The sequence below is a fragment of the Brachycentrus maculatus genome, unplaced genomic scaffold, assembly GCF_059751285.1.
Source record: "Brachycentrus maculatus isolate JH-2025_06_01 unplaced genomic scaffold, ASM5975128v1 h1tg000023l, whole genome shotgun sequence".
Taxonomy (NCBI): domain Eukaryota; kingdom Metazoa; phylum Arthropoda; class Insecta; order Trichoptera; family Brachycentridae; genus Brachycentrus; species Brachycentrus maculatus.
The window spans coordinates 443,765-467,500 of NW_028280777.1; the positions used below are offsets into that span (position 1 = coordinate 443,765).

General features: G+C 29.1%; 1 protein-coding gene across 7 annotated transcripts in view; it reads right to left on the reverse strand.

The window, feature by feature from the left end:
• pHCl-1 (pH-sensitive chloride channel 1) overlaps window positions 1-23,736 on the reverse strand; it is a 220,448-nt gene that overhangs the window by 88,319 nt on the left and 108,393 nt on the right. For all 7 annotated transcript variants that reach the window (XM_088268320.1, XM_088268344.1, XM_088268329.1 and 4 more), the window contains exon 2: window positions 13,817-14,036. The gene's annotated coding sequence lies outside the window, so the exon portion shown is untranslated. The remainder of the gene's footprint in view (window positions 1-13,816; window positions 14,037-23,736) is intronic.

Sequence of the window (23,736 nt, forward strand, 5' to 3'; positions counted from 1 at the left end):
AACATAGATTGTTCATTATAGATTGCTGAAAAATAGGTATTTTTCCCCTTATGCAAAAAAAAGTTATTTTAAAGCATCAAAAAGATTCAGTTTGAAAAATAAACGGTTCAATCAATTGATTCATTTTATTTTTTATTAAATTACAACTTATATTTTATAAACAGAAAAAATCTGAGTTGAATCAAATTGTATTATGTATTCTGTATACAATTCCAGAGGTTTTATTCTGAAAGCATTGGCTACAAAAATTGTTCGGACTTTGTGTCTACTTTGATTAAATTGAAAAAAACACGTCGCAGTAAGCTCACCTAGGGGGTGGTACCAGGAGTTCAGGTGAGCGAGGAGGTACACGAACTAGCTGAACTAACCCCATCGCGCACATCCCCGCCTCTGTAGCTCCTCTCAGGGCATGACCTCCGCTGACCTCGGGCTTACAATTCCTGGATATGCATTGAAAGTTTGCGAAATTGGAAAAATTATTTCCAGACATTTTAATAGGTATTCGTTCGGTACTTTTTATACTGGTATTTTTATTTCGGTATTTTTTATTTATATTTTAGTTGAGGATCGGTACAACGTGTTAAATAAGCTTAAATAGTTGTATATTGATAAAAAAATTACATATTTTTAAGAAACTTTTATTCATCCTGAATACTAAAAGCGTTATATTTTGTTTATTATGATATCGTTGGGTAATATATCCAAAATGAAACAAGGTTTGCTGGATTGGATTCTACATTTATTTATGTATATGTTAATACGTGACGCGTTTCGTCTTCTTAGGACATTAATAAACACTGAAATATCCTAAGAAGACGAAACATACTAAATAAATGTAGAATTCAATCCAAAAAAGGTTTGTTGGATTGATGTTTTATTTTGGATATATTACCCCACAATTTAATATAGAATTCTACCAACTGTCTGCAGTTACAATAAATATGTTATGATATCGTTTAAATCATTAACGTCAGTTTTTTTAAGTTCTGCTGATAACAGACAATGTATCGTAGTTAGGTAGATTTTCGTATTTGAAACTGAAGTTCCTGGCTCGATTTCCACTAATTGTATAATAATGTAGGGAACTACATTTTTAAATATATTTTTCATTTCTACTTTCTCTATCATTACTTTCCTACTAGCGCGCTGCAGCAGACAGCCTCTAAAATAGAGAATAAAAATAAAACTTTTAGAGTTGTGTTAATTCTGTAAGATTCAGGTTACAATTACTAGCTAAGGTTATTATAAAATAAATATAAGAGTGAAAAAACACTCTTTTATTTATTTACCCGTCAAGGACCTCCAGAATGGTAGCTAAACGCGGTAACCGCTACACTAAGGAGATGCCACACCCCGGATCAAATCATCATTGCATCAATTTGATGCAAGTGCTCTATACACCGTTGGGTGCGGATGAGGGTAAGTAGTGGGAGAAATATATTCTATAGAACTCTATTTTAATAAAAATGATATAGATTTAGCATTCTAATCTTGATTTGCACCTTATGTTACATAGGGCACTCCAATTGATAGAACTTGAGAATTATTAGTATGTGTTCAAGATTATTAGTTCTATATTTTGGGTATATTTATAAGAGAACGTAGTCATTTATTGATTCAGCAGTCACTTTTTGGTATTATTTATCCATTTTTGATTTATATTTAACTTGGAAAATATTAAATTTTCCAAGTAAAAATATAATAATATAAAATTTACCAAGTATAAATTCAAATTGTAAAAAAAAAAATTAAATAAAAAATGGATGCATAAATTAAAAATGTAAATGTGAGTATAAATGTAAGTATAAATGTATACATATTCTTGTTTGAATGCTTCTTATTTAAATTATTCCTTAAAAAAATCAAATGAGCAATATAAAAATTGTATTAACATGTTAGTATTCGGCTCAACACAGGCCATGCCTAATACATATAGCCGTAATACATATAATAAAAGTATATATTTGAATGTATCTATGTATTATGAAAAATAAATAAATAAATAAAAATTAAATATATTTAAAAAAAATAAAAATTATAAAAATAAACAAATAGCACCTTAAGCTTTATTGTAATCTGCATTATTTTTTTTTATTTAAATTTCGTTTGATTACTTTATAATATACACATGGGATTGACATACTTACATGAAGTTATGTCCGTTTGGTCGGTGTTACCCATATTTAATATCGATATTTTTCCTCCTTGTCCTGTCAAAACATTAGCCGGAACACATGAGACCCCATTGACATAGCCGAGACGACAACCACTTGAGAGTTCTCGGTGTTCTGAGGAAACTTGAGTCGAGAGTTCTCCAGTTCAGTATAAATTTACGACATACTTGAAAGTTCAAAAGTGCCCGTAACTAGTTAACAATGTGAGATAGTTTACTGATCAATTGATCTTTGGAAGGTTCATTAATATCCATTTCCCTAAAAGAAAATGCAACTGCCAAGTTTTATACTAATTTATTAAAAATTATTTAAAAAAAACGCTTTTAGGTAACATATAAATGTTTTTTGAATATTTTCCGCGGATTTTCGATGACATTTTATAAACCTTATAAAAATAAACAAATTTCTTGTCACCAATTTTTTATTATTTATTATAAGAACACTTTAACCTACCTGATGATGGCAAGGTTCTTGTTGAAACCGGTTGGTTAAAGTGTACGTTTTTTTATTATTAAAAAATAATAAAAAAAGTGATTAAAACAAAGTTGTTTAATTTTATAAATATATAAATGTTATTAAAAAGAGAAAAGTTGAATATGTACACAATATGTAAGAAAATATTTCATCACGTTTGTATAAAATAATTTCTTTCTAAAAGATAAATTAAGCAATTTGTTCAAAATAATTTTAATAAAAATTTACTATCTCACCATCACGATATCTTAACATATATGAAGAAAAATATAGAAGTCTGGTATTTATAGTCCTAATGATCAGTCATAGGATGGTTTATGTAATCACTTTTTATCATTCTACCCATGATTGACAATGAATTTTTTTTTTTAAATTCATATTTTTATCAATATCATATAATTCTCACGTCGCTTCGCTTCGCTATGGCCGATATGGGAAAGTTTTTGCTAAGCAGAGGACCTTTTTATAATAACTAATAAGGAAATTACCTCTAAAAAATAAATGAAAAATCCCAAATTTGTGAACAAATATTTTGAAAGTTCTAAAATGATGTTAAAGAAAAATTACACTAATAAAGGGAATTGGCCCTAGATCAAGGTCTCAATTACAAGAGTCCGAGGTCTCTATCTCTACTCCAGGGTCCGGGGTCTGGATGTTTATGTGCGGTCTTATGTTGGAGCACCTACCCCAAATAAATCCACCCGTATCCGTTTGACCGGGAAATCGCACCAAAAATTAATCTGATGCCAACAATACCACACGTCCGAGAGATTTGTCCGATGGGACATTTCATCAATTTGTCACATATGTATGTATCTTGATCATTATATTTACAGAGGGTGTGATGGAGCCAATAAATCTTATGATAAAAATTGGAAACTGCCTCTGAAAATACTCGAAAAATCTCACAAATACATGAAAATAACATTTATATTATAAAGATAATATTGTTAAAATGTATTTGTAAAACAACGGTGTAATAGTGAGTTAAGCAACGGTGTAAAAATTAGTAAATTTTAGGGTTTTACTTAATGTTTAAATATTAATTTAGTGGAAAGAGAGACAAGTGCTAGTTATAAATCTGAATGACACTGTTTATAACCGCCCTTTATATGTGATAAAGATTTTTTATTTTAGTTTTACTAAGTAAATACCACTATATCAGAAATAGTGATACTCCTTAAGTAAAACATAAATTAAATATTGATAGATTTTACCGCAAAGTGATTGCGGAATCAATTAATGAAATGGGAAACAGACTCTACGTTTAGCCGCCCATTTTGGGTTTGACGCCGTCATGTTCTTTAAGATACATCAATACTCAATCATACTTACTCATGTTCCTAAGAATAAGGATATTCTCATGAACTTAAAAAGAGAAGTGTTCGACAAATTTATTCTTTATTATTGTATGTACAAAGGTATGTTCAAACTATCACTTTCACTGCAAGGACCAGACATAAATTAAGATGAACACAGCGATCTATGGCGAGACAAATGCTAGGCATAAGTCTGAGAGTATCAGAAATGAGGAAATCAGACGCCGGACAAAAGTTGTTGATGTGGTAGATCGTTTTGCCAGAATTAAGTGATAATAATCAAATCATGTTGCGAGACAGAGAATGGACAGGTAGGCATCCAGATTTCTGCAGACAATAGGATAAAGAGAAAGGAATTGGCCGGCCTCAGAAAAGATGGGCCGGGCCGGTGACATTGTCTCCGTTGCTGATAGTAAGTGGATTGAAAAATCCCAAACAAGAGTCTGAAAAAATAAAAAAAGGCTTATATCCAGCTGTGGAGAGACGGTTGACAAAGAAGAGGAAGAAGATATAATGATTTAAATATAAAAATAAAACACTAGTAAATACAACTTTTGAGCTTATTAATCTAATTACGACTAGTTTCAATATTTTTGTTTTAACTATGTTTTAACAAACTAAACTTTAGTATAATAGTAAGCATGCGATTCGACGAACTTGAACTAGTTTTTAATAATGTAAGCGCATAATAAGTCAATTTATTTCATGGAAATACTGTTATTGTTAGATGTTGAAAGTGAGCGAAAAATTTCATGAAATTCAATGTTTGATTGTAGGCTCAGTAAGGTTTTTTCATGCAACCTACATTATAGAACCTTGAAATAATTTTATACAGCTTTCCGGAAATTCAATCGTGTGCCTAAAGGAATTTTCAAAACATTTTTCTTTTCCTTCCTCCAAATATGAAATAAAATTATTTTATCCTATATATTTTGGTTAAAAATTGCTCGGTAAATAAAATAAAAATCTTTTGTGGCATGTATTTTGATGCATTTAGCTTAATTTTTAAACGGAGTAATTAATATGTTTTTAGCATGTGTTAAACGTCAAATATGATGTTTTCTGATGATGACGGACGTATCGAAAAACATGTCAAAATATATTTTTAGAAATAGTGGTATTTAACAAGTAAAATTTAAATTGAAAGGATTAGATATTACCAAAATGAATTGTTTGTGACCATATTTATTTCCTCTTTTTTATATATAAAACGGTTAAAATATTAAAATTTAAAAGACTTCCATCGATTTATTTGTATTTTTCACATTTTTACTAACGATTTTTTTAAATTACTGTTTCGGCCTTATGGCTAGAAGTAATATCTTCCAACTAACCAAAATAGACAAATGTAAATGTTTTAACTACACTACACCAGCAAGTAAATAACACTAACATGTCATTTCATAGCACTATTCACACTTTTGAAACGACAAAAAATACTAATCACATGCTTTTTTGGTCGATTAGAGGACCAACATGCACTAAGTAGACTTTGGCCTAAAGTTCATGTTGGTCTGTGGTCCTTAGTCCATGTTGGCGTTGGGACGCATGTGATTAATATTTTGTGCAGTTGTACGTATGTGAACAATGCCACGGTAGTGACGTGTAGCGTAGTTTGCATGCTGGTATAGTGATTGTCCTGACGAAGAGACGGGTACATCTCGAAACCGGTAGACAAAAAACTATGTGAATGCTATGTACTAACATTACCAACATTTTGTAATATAAATCATCCTCGAAGAAATGAGCAGTAGGTGCAGTTTAAAAATGTTTTTAAAAACAGTTCAAAGCAAAGCCAAATTATGTATGTATATATGCGCAAATTATTCATTTAACAATGTATGTGTAACGTCATGGATACGATTTCACATGCGAACCATATTTTATTGTTATTTATTTTAACATATTTTATATTCTAGGTTGCGGATCGCACGCTCGCTTTGTCAAACCTACCTATGTACGTAACATGGTTAGCCGCAGTACTAAACCCGCATTGAATCATTACAACACCCCGTTTTTCAAAGGAAGTCCTTAGGTTTTTTACATTTATAAAAATACAAATCTTTTCAACCAATTCATCTTGCCAATGTTTTTTTTTGATAAAAAGTCATAATTTGTTTACGTCATCATTCGCCCAAAATTTAACACTTTGTCATCCGTTGATAACTTGTTAGTGACCGGCGATTTCTTTCGGGCAAATGCCGGCGACACCACGTTGGTATCGTACGCAAAATTCCCGAGATGCGGTGACGCTTTTCATTTTTGTATGACAATATCGTAGAAATTTTGTGAAAACCTTAAATTATATTAAAATTATTTCCGACTCTTTTCATTTTTCAAACATTCAGGCATCTCATCATACATTCTTAAACCCTTTTACATTAAACAATTTTGTGACTCGGTTTTTTCAACAATGGCAGTCTTATTTTATCCTTAATTCTAGCAATATGTTCATGAAAATTTTTGTTTACCACTATCTTATCCTTCTTATTGTCCGCCTCCGTAGTGTAATGGTCAGCACGCTCGGCTACCGTTCTGGAGGTCCCGGGTTCGATTCCCAAGGGGGGTAAAATAAATAAAAGTAATTTTTTCACTGTAATATTTATTCAATATTACCATGGACTGGTACCTGAAGCGGAGGGCTGATCACCTTTCCTTCATGTGTAAAACGATCATGATAACACTGCGTTTATAAGACACAGTGCCCTATGCACCATTGGGGTGCGGATAAGAGTTTTAATATAATAATAATTATTATATTATCCTTAAAATATTTGGGTAATTTATCGTTTAAAAATTTATATGTAAACATCAGCATATTTCATTAAAGTTTCGTTTTTTAAGAAAACCAGTTGAGTTCTTCTCTCATTTTATTGAGTTCTTTTCTCATTCTTTATATCAATTTTTCTTAAGTACTATTCTCATAGTTTTATTTTGTATAATTTATAATTTATTTAAATTTCCTTCATGAGAGACTTGATAACCTGATTTACGTTATTTAAAAAAATATTTAAAGCATTGTTAACTCCGTAGTTTGGTAATATAACACTCTCCTTATGATCCACCATTCACTTTGTGTAAGAAGTATTACATATATATGTATTATGTATATATGTATTACATATATAAGTGAACGATGAATGATAAGGAAAGTGTTTTTTTTTAGTTTATATACATTTGTATCTAACTATCACACCGATTCTCCGAAGAGGTGGGCAGAGAGAAAAGTACGCCACACCAAAACGTCTTTGCAAAACATTATTCGCCTCTTCATACATACCCACTGATTATTCACTACCCTGGCTCCTGACCTAACCACTTTCAAGTACTTGAAATACTTGATAATACCAAGTTTTCTTAATATTCCTCTGCTTCTATTTTTAACATCAAATAAAATTTGCCTCACAAATTTGTTTTATCGTTCATACTTCACTCATTCGTTCCACATGTCCAAGGTATGTTCCCTCCTTTCTTAGTTTGACATTCCTTGTTTTCTGAAGTTGACTAAATGGTTGAAGCTATGGTAGTCATTTCATATATCACTCACTCCTTTCAACAACGTCATAAATAAACAGTTATAGACAAATTAATAAAAGTTTCAAATATAGTAAAATGTATTTAAAATAGATATCAAACCACATATTGAACTTTTTACTGTGCAACAGATCGTTTTAGGTAAAACCTGAATGTTTTTTCTCCATTCTAAAAATATTTTTAAAAAATAATTAAACTATACATTTTCTTCAAAATGCAAAAACCCACAAAAAACAATTTTTGCCCTGTAGTGGGTAAATATTAAGTTAAAAATATGCCGCTTTTACTGGGATATAGAAAATTTTCTGGGCATTCCAAAAACATGCACAACTAAAAATTGAAGATTTTTGATATATGACGTTATTGAAAGCAGAAATATGTACGTATTTAAAGCAAAAAATGTAACACAATTGAATATTTTCAAAAGAAGAGTATGAAAAACTGGACAGCAGAAACGAAAAAAACAAGCATATGATACATTGTGTTCAAAATTCACAGGTTGGCCTAATTTAGGGGTATTTTTGGAAGCAAACTCCAATGTGAATTTCAGATATTACTGCGCTAAAAGGAAGGCTTAGCATTATTACGAATTCACACAACACGCTACTTACACGAGGTTTACCGTTACATTCATACTCAAGGAATCCTAAATAAACTGAAAGTAATTTCAACGAAGTGATTGATGAAAGGGAAATAATTTATAGATATTTAAAAATATTTTCATTTTTTTAATATTTTTAAAAATTAACAAATTTGAAAGATGCTAGCTCTTAAGTTTGATTTTTTAACCAACAAACATCTTATATTGAACGTGCGCACCCAATAACATGAAACTTGTTCTCACAGGCTATATCATAGTAAAAGCCTTTATAATTTAATATTTTCGGCACAAAGTGCGTTAATGGAGCCTGATAACAAACGACTTCCTGCAACAGAGCCTCCCTTACGCTTTCCCCTAAAATATCCTGTAGCGAGTAGGTACGGAGCACGTAATGACATCACGGGTACATGGTGTGACGTCAGCTATAAAATAACCCTGTCGGCGCTCGGCTTGGTGCACTAGAACATCCCTGACATTAATTTACCACAGCCTATTAAAGGGTTGAGTGACAAGACTGTTTGTCAACCTTTGTCGTAAAATAATAAGGTTGACAAACAACACGAAGGTTTTTTCAGAGTCAAAATATTTTTAAATGCAAAGACTTGCTGAATTGAAATATTAAAAATGCAGGTTTAACGCAAAAAGATTCCGAAATCTCCGCGAATTTTGAATTTGTGTCATGGTTTTAAATTAATAATGTGAAAATGCGTAATTACTCATTTATTAAAAATCATATTTTGAGAACATTTATACCGAATTGAACCCAAGAGATATTCTTTAAGTTTAACACACTTTGTGTTACCGTTTAACACTTTTATGAACGTATTCTGTTCCCATAAAAACGTTTTTACGTCTCTGTTTAATCATCCATACAAAATTTCAAAAAACTTAAGATAGAAGTGTTATTCAATGCATTTGAGTATTGTTATTTATAGTAAGATTTATGCAGAAGATATTCTTAAAATCAACAATTATATTTTCTAAATTTTTATTCCAATTTTTTTAATGTACCAATGCTTTTTATGTAGGTACAATTTTTTTTTATAAAAAGTCAGCCCAAAAAAATTTGAATAAATTTTTAAAAGAATAAAATCTTCAAAAAATCTTGTACTTGAGCAATATATTTTTTTATCTTAAATGCAGTCAAGTCTGGAATTAAGCACGTAAAGGTCGAATTAAAATTCTTCAAAATACTTTCTGAAAATTTCCCAAATTTAATGAGATATTTTTCTGACTTAATTTGTATTCAGGTCTCTAAAGGCCTGAAAGAAGGTAGCCTGAGTCTTGAATGTCAGACCCAAATTGAAGGAATTAATGTTTAGTTCTCGAATACAATAAAAAATAAAAGCTTAATAAAATGATTAAAAAAATCAGATATAGTATGTAAATTATTTCATTAAGTTGTTAATTTTCACAACAGTAAGAATTTTGTTTTTGGCTTGTTGAGATCATTGAGATTCGTTCAGTTTGGTTTTAGGAAGCGCAGGAATGAGGTGAAAAATAAAATGGTGAAATATTTATCATGGTTTATGAAATGCAAAATAGAACAAAGGGTATTATTACACGATAGAGCAAATATATTTTGATTAATACCATGAGATATTCTGATATTTCCACCTTTTTTTTACGACTTTGACGTTTTTCATGTGATTTCAGTACAATGGTAGAATTGCATACATTCTTATACATATGACTTCTGCATATAAATTATATGAAATTATAGTAACTTTTAACATAAAGAGTCCACTCACAAGTACAAAAAGGCTTTAAAATTTATAAAGTTTAGCCTAAGTAAGAAGCTGATGAACTGTATTGTATAAGCGTAGCTAGATTTTAGTGTAATATGGACGCTAGGTTACTAAAAAAAATCTGAAATGCTTGCGTGATATTTACGTGGACCCGAAAAATACTTTAAATTAATTTGAAATTTAAATCGTTCATATGAACAATCTTGGATGAATTATTTTAAATCGTTATTTTTACAATAAAATGACATTTTATCATCTTTTAAAGTAAAGTGGTTTCTATGTTTGGTTACAAATCTGGAGGCTTCAGATTTGATTCCCAGGGTAGTGAAAATGATTATTAAAGCAAGTGTTTTTATACTATAATATTTATTTAGCAGCGCAAGTGTGATCGCTTTGTCTTTTAATAATAAACGATCAAATCAACATTGCATCAGTGTAATGCAGTGCTCTATGCACAATTGTATGTGGATGAGGTTAAACAGAAATACAGATGATTGGTATATTATATTGATCATAACTACTCTTATATAAATGATTTAAAAAACAGGTTTATATGTACATGTAGGTAAATGTTATATTTATTGATTTTTAGTACACAAAATTAAGTCAGTAATAGTACTATTCCAAGAATATGATTTTATTACAATCTTTATTTTAACATTACACGTTGTGTTAAGTGGTAAAAATCGAGAATATGATTTCATGGGTTGTGATGCTCTATCGATATTGTGTACCTAACGTATATTTAGCCTCTAGGTCACGTAGTCGAGTAGGAAGGTTAGATAAGGGATCAAGAGGGTTGGAAGATATGTTCAATTTCAAAATATAAATTGTTTTGGTGATAGATGTGACACTTTTTACATAAAAAAGAAGATTAAATTTACAAGATGTAATGAAAATAATGCCCAGAAATAAAGAAAAATATTTCAACCTCGGCTACAACTTTATAATTTCTATATACTTTTCTTAATTGTGAGTGAGTACTCTTTATGATAACAGTTACTGTAATTTTATTAATTATTTTCCTTTGATTATATGGAGACAAAATTATTTTAAATATTACTGTTAAAGTACTTCCAGTTCAACAATGGTAATAAACTATCTCTAAATTTTAACTAACTAACCATCACGCCGATTCTCCGCAGGGGTAGGCAGAGAGAATAGAACGCCATACCACTCTGTCTTTGCAAACATTCTTCACCTCTTTCATGTTCATGCATCTCCTCATACATACCCGCCGATTGTTACGACTCCTAACCTGACCACTTTCAAGTATATGGCATACCTGATCGTGCCATGTTTTTCTCGGTCTTCCTCTGCAAATTCTTATTCTCTAAATTTTGAGTTTTTAAAAGCAGCAATCAGCAGCGGCCATAATGTTTTGTATATAATTAATAAAAATCTAAATAAAAATCACACATCTTCTTACGTTTTTAAACAATTTCCATGATTTTTTTCACGATATTGCATTGAAATAGGTGCGTGTTTTTATATACCTGTGACAGGCAAAAACTTTATTATGGGAAAAAAAGTTTTTACCGATTTTACGAATTTGCTCAAAAATTGACTAAATTGAAAAAGCATTTACTTGATCTTTCATATGTCAATGATTTCAATCAAAATTAAATAAAACAGCCGTCTGTATCCATAGAATATAATATACAAAACAAAGTTATATTATGACGGTTCTATATCGTATGCAAGGAACCTACTGAATTCTAGCAAAGGTTCCAAAACATTTAGATTTTTAAATTATAAAGCATTTATTATCTACCGTTTGTTACTATAGTGCTTTTAGTGTCATATACCATTTCGAGTAAAGGGGAAAAATGCTTATTTCAAAATAATTTCTACTATTTTAAATGCATTTCTAAACTAAAATACTAATCTTACGAATATTATTATCTTGATTTGTAAAGTATCTTTTTGTTGTTGTTCTGTTTGAAAAAGGTATGATGGAATAATAAAAAAAAACACTGAAATTGTGTTGTTTTGAATCTACATATCTAAAAATTAATTTTGTTTTTTTTTTTTTTATCCTTTTGGCATATAGAGCGATAACAAATAAAACGTTTTCTCATTTCCATGACAAATAAAAATATTTCAATGCTTTGTATTATATCTGAATAAATAATATTTATAATTTACGAAAACAATTTGAGGAGCAATGATTAGTTAAGGTTCACAGAACTTGGAGGGCCATGTGGTAAGGGTAAAAGACAGCTAAATATTAATAAAACCTTTCGTAATATCATAAAGTTATGAAATTATTAAAAAAGAAATAATGTAAAGGTGGTTGAAAAGAGTAGTTAAAAAAGAGGAAATGGAATGAGGAAAGACATTTGTCAATTGAATTAATGTCATGATTTATCTTCTTATTGCCCTTACTGTACATATGCTACCACAAAGGGTACACCATATTTAAATAGGGCACCGGATCATTGCGGTGTCATGACTTGATCGTTAATTATGTGAAAACAATGTGATAAGTCCAGCGCTCCAGTTCTTAGGATATTTGAGTAAAATATGGGAGAGGATATAGAGGAGAAATAGTACGTAAGTATAAGTTAAGGACTTGCATGAGTTATAAGTCTCTTGGGGATAAGGTATATCACAAATAATATATTTTTTTTCAAAACTAGGGACAAACTGAAACATTAAATATGATATAATATAAATTGGGCAGGATTAAATATTATGTGTAAAAAATGTCTTTAAATTTGCTTAGTAAAAATTTAAATGGTATTCGAAGGAATTTCCTGATTAAACTCATTTAAGCATAAATGCAATATTTAAAATATGAGTAGTGTGATCGATATTCTTGTGTAGAGTTGTGAATATTACACAGTATATAAAGATATCACTTTAACAAACCAATGACCGGTTGTTATTCCTATGAATGTGCAGTCCTCCATATTCTTCTAAATTTGTGTTGAAATATCATAGAAAATCTTCATGAAATATAAAATAGTATGATAAAAGTTCAAAAAATATTTTTTTGTGATTTGACAAGAATTTAAGTAGGTTTTTTTTTCTTTACAATATTCAATACACAATTTCAAACATATGTAGGTATATGTTTAATATACTTTTAAGAAACGTTAATTGGAAAATCTAATCCATCTATCAGAACTCACGTTAAAATATTTAAAAAATAAAACGAACGTATTTATTAAGCAGGACGTTTTCTTGGTAAAGGTTTCCTATCGTGCTGGTTTTGTCATATGCAAATAACCCAAAAACATTCGTACGCGAAAAAACCTCTTACAAACAAGTCAAAACAAACGTAAAGTTATTTTAAAGGAATGAAATATACCCCTGGCAATATTTACTTTAATCTGGTTTTCTTCTAGCAAAGGGTTGGAGTTTTCCCTCGAGAGGGGGTGGTTGTTCACGTACAAAATATTTTTACGCGAACGTGAAATAAAAGTTGTACAATACATTTTGCGTACTGTAATGCGATTTTTAGGAGTAAGTTTATATTAAAAAGGGTATGCATGTTTAAATAAACGGTCGAATGAGGAAAATGAAATAAGTACTCTTTAAACAAAAGTTCTACTTTCAAACAAAAATATGGGTAAATCAAATGTATTGTAGAGGTTTTTCACTTTTAATTTGATGTTTTACCAAACGTATTGGATTTTATTTTTTTTTTAAATATTCAATGTAGTATTGAAAATCTTGTCTGAAAACTTCAGAAAATACACATCGCGTGCACAAACTGTGACAGCACGCGCAGGCTTGCTTACTTGATGACTAATGCAGTTGCTAGTCTAAAGAATAAAATATACACGCTGACAGTATTTGAAGTAGGTACTTATATGATCACATAAAAAAAAGATAATTGTGGTGGTCAAAAGAGCTTTGATTATTATTGAATGATGTTTAAGAACCTGCATCCGTTTTTCACAAAGTCATTTATAAATTAATATTACACAATAAAAATTAAGATATGATAAAACTTACCTCGTGAGAGTTTTCGTGTTTACACAGCTTTGGTGATTTATCGAACTTTGGAATTAATTAACACAATTAATTTTATTTCGAGACAAATAAAATATATTTCGTTATTTTCAGAATTTGTAAATATTTATTTCAGGTCGTAATTTCGATTTAATTTATTGAAGTTACTTTTAATTTCATTTATATTAAAAATTTTGAATCACATGACAGCTTCACTTCTGATCTGAAACAAAAAAAGGTTTATTTTATATAAAATAAATCAATAAAGACATTATTTAATACAACATAAATATATTTCACTACTTTTTTTCTATTTAATTTTCATATTTTAAAATGTCTGGTTATGAAAAAATAAAAATATGCTTAAATTTGTATTTAAAAACATATAACATTTTTTCAAATCACATTAACCCCCTTGAAAAAGCTGATGCTGTTTATTAGATTTCAAGGATACCGAAGTAAGAACCATTTTAATTATTTATACGTTTGCACGGCTTAAGCCTCAAAGGGATATATTATAACCGTATCCTTTAGGTTTATCATTGTTTTATTATGTTAAAACATGGTTTTAATCTAGGGTTGAATTACGCGATTTGATGTATTGAAAAAATAACGAAAAAAACAGTGATGTAATAAAATTATATCGCGTGCGAATGTTTTTTAAAAACAAGAATAAAATCTCACATTTGAATCGAAAAAACATGTTAAAATACGCAAATAAAGTTTTTTACAATTTTTTGCTGATATTTTGTGATAATTTTTTAAACTTGATAAAATAAATAATAAAAAACTTTATTTGTACCCACTTTTTATACCATTATTTCAACCGGTTCCGACAACAACCTTGTTTCCTTCAAGAATGGAGACGAATACATTTAAAAATAGGGTAATATTTATAGTTAGCTGAGTAGCCAGTATAAAAGAGTGGTTAATGAAACAAGTTGATTATAAATTATTATTTATAAGTTCAGTTGTTATTTTTATATCAGTTACTATATTTTCATTCTGAGGAAAATATATCGCGATATTTATTATAGAAATCTCAATAGAGGCGAAACATCAATTTTTATATGAATAAAATATTAGAGTCTGTTTATCCCAGGCCAAACGACCTGACACTAGCTGGCTTAAGTGATCACTTAAGGATATATACGCTGTGAAACGATCATTGTTCCGCTTATTGATGAGCATCCATATTGAATTCATTTTCGAAAGTTGTATCTATGCTAATTTTGTTGCAATCCCATTCGTTTCTTACTTCGAACTGACAGATGCTGCTGGCATAAGCTGAGAACTTTGTAGAGAAATAAGGTTAAAAAATATTGTTTGTCTTTATTAAGACACTTATAATACATTTATATTGCGCTATGGATAGAAACAATTTATTATTAATTAATTGATTTGGCGATTATTTTGTAGAACTCCATTTAAATTTGTGTTTTAAATTTTAAATCAAACAAAATATTTATAGTCTACTAAGTTGTATTTTATTGTTAAAAAACTTTCTTTATTACTTAAAAATTAAATATTTTTTTATTTTAAACACATATATTCAAGTCACATATTATTTCCGCGAGTCTAAACGGCTTATTATTTTTTTAAAAAGGGTATTGAATTCAAGTAGAGTGGATTCAAACCAAAAAGCTCTGCCTAAGAGTCTGTTACAAAACGAAAATACAACCCGACACATCAAATGTTTAATTCACGCACTTTATGAATATTCACAAAAAGAAATATTTGAACATGGATATTTTTGTCTCTCGCAGTTCTTGAAAGGAAGGTAAATATTATAAGAAAATAATACGTTTCGATATACCACAGGAGATTTCAAAAGATTTATGTCTTTTACGCAAGAAACTGAAGACTTTTATCTGCTAGACGGAAAGCCATGAAGAAACACAGAGAAAAGTATAAATTCATCCTTTATTGGAGCAAACTCTCTTCATTTTGTAGATAAAATATTTAATAGTCTTAAACATTCGTTCCAAAAATGGAAATATGTATAAATTTATTGGAACTTCATTTTTAATCGTTTTTTTTAACAAATTTTTAAATAACATAACAAAATGTTATTACTAAGGAATTTCGGGGCACTCCTGGAATTCTTGTCGGGGTGGGATGGTGTTCGCATTATAAAACACCGCATTGCACAATCGTATTGTGTTTTTGTATACTAAAAATGCACGCGTGGTGTTGTGTGGTGGATTGTACGATTCCCACTACTACAATGTCGACAGATATAGATATGTAGGATTTCTGTGGCATCAAATAAAAGACCATATTTTTAATGGCGAGAATTTGAAATCCCACTTTTGATATTTTTTTATTTTTTTTTTATTTATTTCTTAAGTTAGCTTATATTAAAACTAATATAAACTATTGCATACATTTACATCATCTTTATATATTTACATTTCCTTACAGTAACTTAGACATTTATTTTTAAATTCTTTCAGACACTTTTCATTCTTCATACATTCAGGCATCTCATCATACATTTTTAAACCCTTATACATCAAGCAATTTTGCGACTCAGCTCTTTTCAATAATGGTAGTCTTATTTTATCCTTTTGTCTAGTAGCATATTCATGACAATTTTTGTTTAAGACAACTTTATCCTTAAAATATTTTGGCAACTTATCGTAAAAAAATTTATGTACAAATATCAACATATTAAATTTAAGTCTTCTTCTTACAGATAACCATTTTAGTTCGTCTCTCATTCCTTTTACATTGCTATATTTATTCTTCCCAAGAACTATTCTCATCGCCCTATTTTGTGCAATTTCTAGTTTATTTAGATTTCCTTCGTTTGCTAAAAATAACACTGTTGAGCAGTAATCTATGTGTGGAAGAATGATTGTCTTGTAAATTAGTTCTGCAGTATCTTTATTTAATTTATTCCTTAATCTACTAAGGAAAAATATTTTTTTTGATATTTTTTTATTAACGTGTTCAAAATTTGCATTTAATGTCAATTTTGAATCTAGTATTATGCCCAAATATTTCATTTCATCAACCTTTTCTATGGTTTCATTATCAATAAATATATTCATCCTTGGGTTTGGCTTTCTTCTTCCTAACTCCATGTATTTTGTTTTTCCAACATTAAGCTTAAGTTTATTAATTTTATATGATATATTTTTATTGATTTCAAGAATAAGACACACCTGAATATTGGTAAATTCTTTTTAAAAGAAAAAAATACGTCTTATAGTCCGTAAAATACGGTATATGTATACATAAATAACAGAAATATATGGTCATGGGTAAGATAATATTTTTATGTCATGTGTTTAAAACATATAATGTTTTAATTTTGCACAAATATGTAGTAAAGCAAAAAACATGTTTGTTGTTTGTTGAACATAATGTAGAAAGCTGCGTATATTTTTTTTGGCAAAGCACCCAAAATTGAGTGATACATAAAGCTGCGTACATTTTAAAATAGTGAAGCCGAACTTTGATAACCGAAAGTTTGATATTAAACAAACTGACTTTAACGATAATATTGTATGACATTTTCGTAATTACTTATTTTAATAAGTTTAAGAACTGGATTGTATTTTGATTTCAGGAAACAAACAGCCTAGCTTTATATTTGCCAATATTGACTTCAAAGCAATGCAAATGAAGCTTTGTGTACTTCCAATTATAGTGCGGGATTTTCTGGATAAACCAGCTTCCGGTTTGAGCATTAGTTCAGGAAGCTTTATATAGCCCCTGCTCTGAATATCATGTGACTTTAATTTTATCGACAAAGACATTTTAAGAAGTGGACTTGTCACTTTATTAATCTATAAATATTTTCAATAAATACTAAAAAGTATAGTTTATATTTTATAACAATCATTTGAGATTATTACAATTTACTGACTAACGAACCATCACTCCAATTAGCCGCAGGGGTACGCAGAAAGAATAGAACGCCACATCAATATGTCTTTGTAAATAATCTTCGCCTCTTCCTTATCCATGCATTTCCTCATTTCGTCTGCCAATTATTCCGACTCCTGACTTAACCACCTAAAGTATTTGAAGTATTTGAATATTTTCTCTGGTCTTTTCTCTGCTTCTATTTCCAACTAAATTTACCTAATAAATTTGTTTTAATGTAATTACAAAATGTTTTATTTTTATTTTTATTTTTAGAACCTGGTAGAAAGAATTTGATAAGAATCGCAACGGAAACTATCAAGACGTTAACTTATCCGTAATGGATTCATGTGATGATTATTTTTTAACTTTATTTTGGTTTTAATGTATAGTTGAAACACTTCAAATTATTATGAGGATGAATAAATATCTTTAAATAAATGAAGCTCTTCAAAAGTAAATATTTTTTTTTATCTTTTCATAAAAATCTAATTATGTAAAATATTCGACTTAAGATATTTTTACTTTTTGATCTTTGAGTTTTACATTATTAGATTATCCTATTTTTTTATTTTTTTTTATCTCGTCTTATTGTCTTCAAATAATATTTTGAATATAATAGTCCACGTTTAAAAGAATTATGTATGCAGTGAGTAAATGCAGTAAAGTACTGGAGTGGTGAGTTTATCCAACACTGACCACAAATCAAGGTGTCTTATTTAATTAAAACATTTTAAATGATGGGCGTAGCTCGGTTAAAACCTTGCTATTTATAAATATAGGTCATGGCTAAAAATATTCGATATGACCTCACTTGTATAAGTTTACATTCAAATATATATATATTTTTTTATTATTTTATATTCCGGTTCAGAATGTAAAACATATTAAGTTATGTATTAATTTTTAAATCAAACACACACTTTTTGTATTGTGTTTTGTTAAAAAACACATAAAAATTAATATTGTGACAATGGTTTCGCCTAGTTATGGCATTTTCAAACAATATTAATTTTTATGTGTCTTTTTAATAAAATACAACTAACTAGACTCAAAAAATCTGTGTTTGATTTAAAAATTAATACATAAATTAAGATTGAGTTCTACAAATTTAACGCCAAATCAATAAATACATATAACTAACATGAGTTCTTTAGTGGTAATTCACAATACTGGTATTTTTTCTATTATAATTTGATCCCCATGGAGAACAAACCATTTGTTTTTGCTTTTTTATGAATGCTGTTAAATTTCAATATAATGGTGATTATTATATATTCCACCCATAAAATATTTGAGCCAGTCCACTATTCATTATGTTTTGGCTGCATCTGTTAGTCTTGTAACCACATTAGCATATCCTAATTAACCTACATGCATACATACATACATATATTTGAAAAGTCAGTAAGTAACAAAGTATCACGCTGTTTCTTGAAGCGATGAGTAGAGACGATAATATCTTAACACCTTTTATTATTACATGAAGATTTCTCTTATTTCTTGAACATGTTAAATCAGCATCTCTTTATATAATTGAACTGTACTATGATGCTGGTCAAATTAACGTATAACATATTTTATTAAATTTGAATAAAATTTTGAGGAAAACCCACGATTATGACCAAAATAATGTACATAAATATTCTTAGTAAAGTAAAACAAGTAATTACTTATGTATTTTCCGATTTTATTTTATTTGACCGGATTTCAACGTTACTTTCATCACCAGACTAGTAAAATTAAAGAAAAAAAACACAAAATTTTTGTATCATATGAAATGCTATTAGACCAAAACATGTCATTAAAAAATGAAAATCTTATCATTTTAATGGTAAGACAATCGATAAGAAAATAACGTTTACATATCTTATAAATTATAATCATAAAACACTTAACGTATGAAAAAGTTTTCCCTTATTAATCTTTATACCTTTTTATCTGACATAGATTCTTTTATAATTTGTGATTTTTATTTAATAGCAATTGATATTAATGATTTAAATACAAAAAAACGTGAATACGGCACTTTAAAAAAATATATAAACACGAATGGTTTCGTGAATGACAGATGTTGTCATCAACGAGTAAAAATACAAACTGAACAGTTTTTGTATAATGCTGTCATTAAAATACTGGCGAAACCATATTCCTTTTTTATAACAAAAACTTTTTTGAGGCAAAACTCGTGAAAGAATATAGTATTTTGATTCATTATTATATACTCAAGCACAACTCGTGCCTGTAAAATAAAATCGTCTTTTTTATTTTTTATTTACCCAATACGTGACCAATTTCAAAAAGGATCAATCCTTGACGTATTTTATTTATCACGATAGATTGATTGGATTTTTCGTATTTCCATCAGAGATGAGTTTATTTCGATGTTCGAAACTGAAAAAATATTTTCTTCATAATGTATATTTATATACGGAGTGTTAGAAGTTGTATTTGTGGCGAAGTGTCTGAAATATTTATACATCTGTTTTCTGATTTATTATTATTATGTGTATTTATTTTCACTGATTCTATTTAAATTCAGTTGCTACTACGTCAAAGGTTACACAGTTAATTCAATTCATTGGCAAATTATATACTCGTTAATATAAATATATGTGTCAACATACACGAACAATTAAATTTTTATACGTTTTTTATGCTCAATCATTTGGATGTTGATTTTTTCTTTCGTAAACGGAAATGGTTGTTACAAATTGTAGTTATACTGGATTAGTCTAATACAGTACCCTGTGTGAAAAGAGAAAAAAATAGAAAAAACCTTATGTATTGATAGAAATAAATATATCAATATTTTTATCAATATATAGACATAAAATATATTTTTATCAGTACGTAACAACACCAAGATGAAGCTTATCAGGAGTTTGGTCCACTCCATTTTTCTCTATGCTGCTGACACATGGACCATAAAAGCAACCGAAAGGAGAAAAATTGATGCCTTCGAAATATGGTGTTAGTGGCGCATACTCCAAATTCCATGGACAGCTAGACGCATCAATGAGTCCATTCGCCAGGAACTACGCTTAGATGGTTTGACTCTGGCCAATGTCTGTACCTGATGGATTCTCTAGTTCTTTGGACACGTTGCGCGTGGCAACGAGGATGGCCTGAGCGACTAGTTGTGATCGGTAGCCTGGAGGGGAAGAGAGGGAGAGGAAGATTCCCCACACGAAGGATCGATCAAATTAAGGCAGCAGCAGGCACCTCGGTGGTTGGAGCGCTACGTGCAGTGCAGTCAAGGGATAACTGGAGAAGAGTAATTGCTTCCACAAGGGTCACAACTCTTAGTTATAAGGAATAAGACGGAGAAGAGAAGAAGAAATGAAATATGAGTTTAGGTAAGTTGAGTTCAGGCTGATAGCCTTCCGGCAAAATGTCCGTCAGCTATAACTCTCTTTCGGATATATTATAAGGTGATTTATTTAGTTAACACGGCACTTTTCGATTTGACGATTTTAAAAGAAAAGAACTGAACTGAACTGAATCTGAACATATAATTTATGAAAAATTGGCTCTAAAAAATTGGCTCTGAACTATTCAACCATTTTACATTGTCAATTTTGAAAAATAACATTTATTTTCACACAAATTTTACTTGATGTCAATGTTCAAAGAACTACTAGACTAAAAAACAGAAATACATGTAACAAAATCTAACACAAACCTCTTTTGGTAAAAAACTCATCATTATGTAATAAAGTTGTACAACCAGCTTTTAGTATCCATATTGTCATCAAAAATAGAATTTACATTTTAAAAAGCTATTCATAAATAGATAATGGAAGTGAAAAAGTAAAGAAATAGATAACATTATTCCGCCATGTCGTATTTGTTATAAACTATTATTTTCATACAATTTTATAAACGAATATTGTAAAATTTCTTTTGGCATGAAAAAACTCAGTGTGGGTGCAATTTGTAATTTTTAATTATACGTGTGATGAAATAAAATAAAATAAATTTGTGAAATTAGGCACGTATGCTGAGTCAAATATATGAAGTGACAGAACTGTAACTTAATTCTAGTCCTTATTACTTTGGTTGAAATAATTACCACTGATACAATCTTATCGGTAGTATGTATAATAACCTGCATGAAATTTTAATTGGGTCGACTATTGTCTTTGGGCTTATTTACTTATGCTTATTTTGTTAAAATTTAACTGTATACTGAAATTACTTAACATTAATTTCATTTCGAAGTTTGTTAAAATTACTTTACTGTGTTCCGCGCTATAACCGTAATCTCAAGGGATGATCTACAGTACTGTACGGTAGTAGCAGGTTAGGATATTGCGATAAGCTCCCTTTCCCTACGATTGCTAGGAATCATTTAAACTTATCCCTCGAGGGAGATGTAAAACAGAAGACCACAGAGGAAATGAAGGAGAGGGGAAATGAATGAGAGACAGATGATTCTGATATATTCGCACATAAATAATTAAGCAAATGCATTACATAGAAACATGTTTAAATTATCTGATTTTTGTCGAAATTTCTTTTAAACCTTTTACTTAATCAAATACATTACATATTTAAGTGTACTGTGAAAATAAAACACTCGCAAAATACACTTGTATTGTTAATTCTATTAATGTAATCATGACTGATTTCAAGAGCCACAGATGTTCTCATCAACAGGCAAAAGTACAAACAGTTCGTATATTAACTCGCTGTTCTCAAAATAAGTCGTGTTTACATTAACAAACTCAAAAATTATGTTATACAAATGTATTATTTTAATAATTTAATCGTCATGTTTATGTCATTATTATAAAACCTTCTTTTCAATAAATGAATGTGAGAAACTGACCATGATTTTTTATTGGTACATAAAAAATAATCATAAATAAATAATACAGAAGAAGAAGAATACAGAAGTCTAGGATTTACAGCGCTTTCGACCTGTCAAAGGCTGGTTTAAGTGATCACCTCATACACATGTGGCATTCATCATTCTACCCATGAGTGCAACTACACTTTTCAAAAGTTATATATAGGCTTCAATTGTAATGATATTCCATATGCTACTTCTTCTGCGACACTTTGATTGAAATTTTTGGATCGAAGTTTTTTACTAACATAAACATTTCTGAAATATACATATGTGAGATTCGTCCCGAATTATGTTGTACATTAGAAATATCATTTTAAATTAAAGATTTATTTTTAACAGTTTTTTTACGATCTCTAATAATAATATATAACACAAATTGGACATACTCAAAATATGGTTGTTCTAACATTATTTTGAAAACCTTTAAATTATCTACAAATAATATGTTCAGCTAAAAAAATCAAATATAAATATAAGTGATTTTTTCACTGTCATATTTATTCAATATTACCCTGGACTGGTACCTGAAGCGGAGGGCTGATCACCTTTGCTTCATGTGTAAACGATCAAGATGACACTGCGTTTATATGACGCAGTGCCCTATGCACCATTGGGGTGCGGATAAGGGTTTTATTATTATTATTATTAAAAAAATCAATGTGATTAAAATTAAAAAATTAAAAAAATTAATTTGCTGGAAAAAACAACTAAAATAACATTTTTGATTTTCGTTAAGCTTTCCATATAATGAGGAAACTTGTAGATTATTTTATTACCTCAATAAGCTTCCTTACATGGTATACCCTCTGATCCCACCCTAAACTTCTGTATTATGCATATTATAATTCATATTCCTCCCTTATCTAGAGGAATAATAATATTATTATGATGTACGGGATCCATGTTTAGCAAAATTGTATGAAAACTAATTTCAGGATGATCCGTCTTTTGAAAAGGGAGATGCCATAACAGGATTTTATGATAATTTTAAATAATAAATTTTCGTGTATCATTAATTATAAATTGTTTCAAATTATCTTTAACTTTAATAAATAAATGAGGAAACAAACATTTTTATACCAATGATGCTTTACATAATAAAGTTTTGATGAAAATATTTTACTTATTTATTGATTTGGTATTAACATTATGAAATAACATAATGATTTAGATATTAAAAAAAAACATT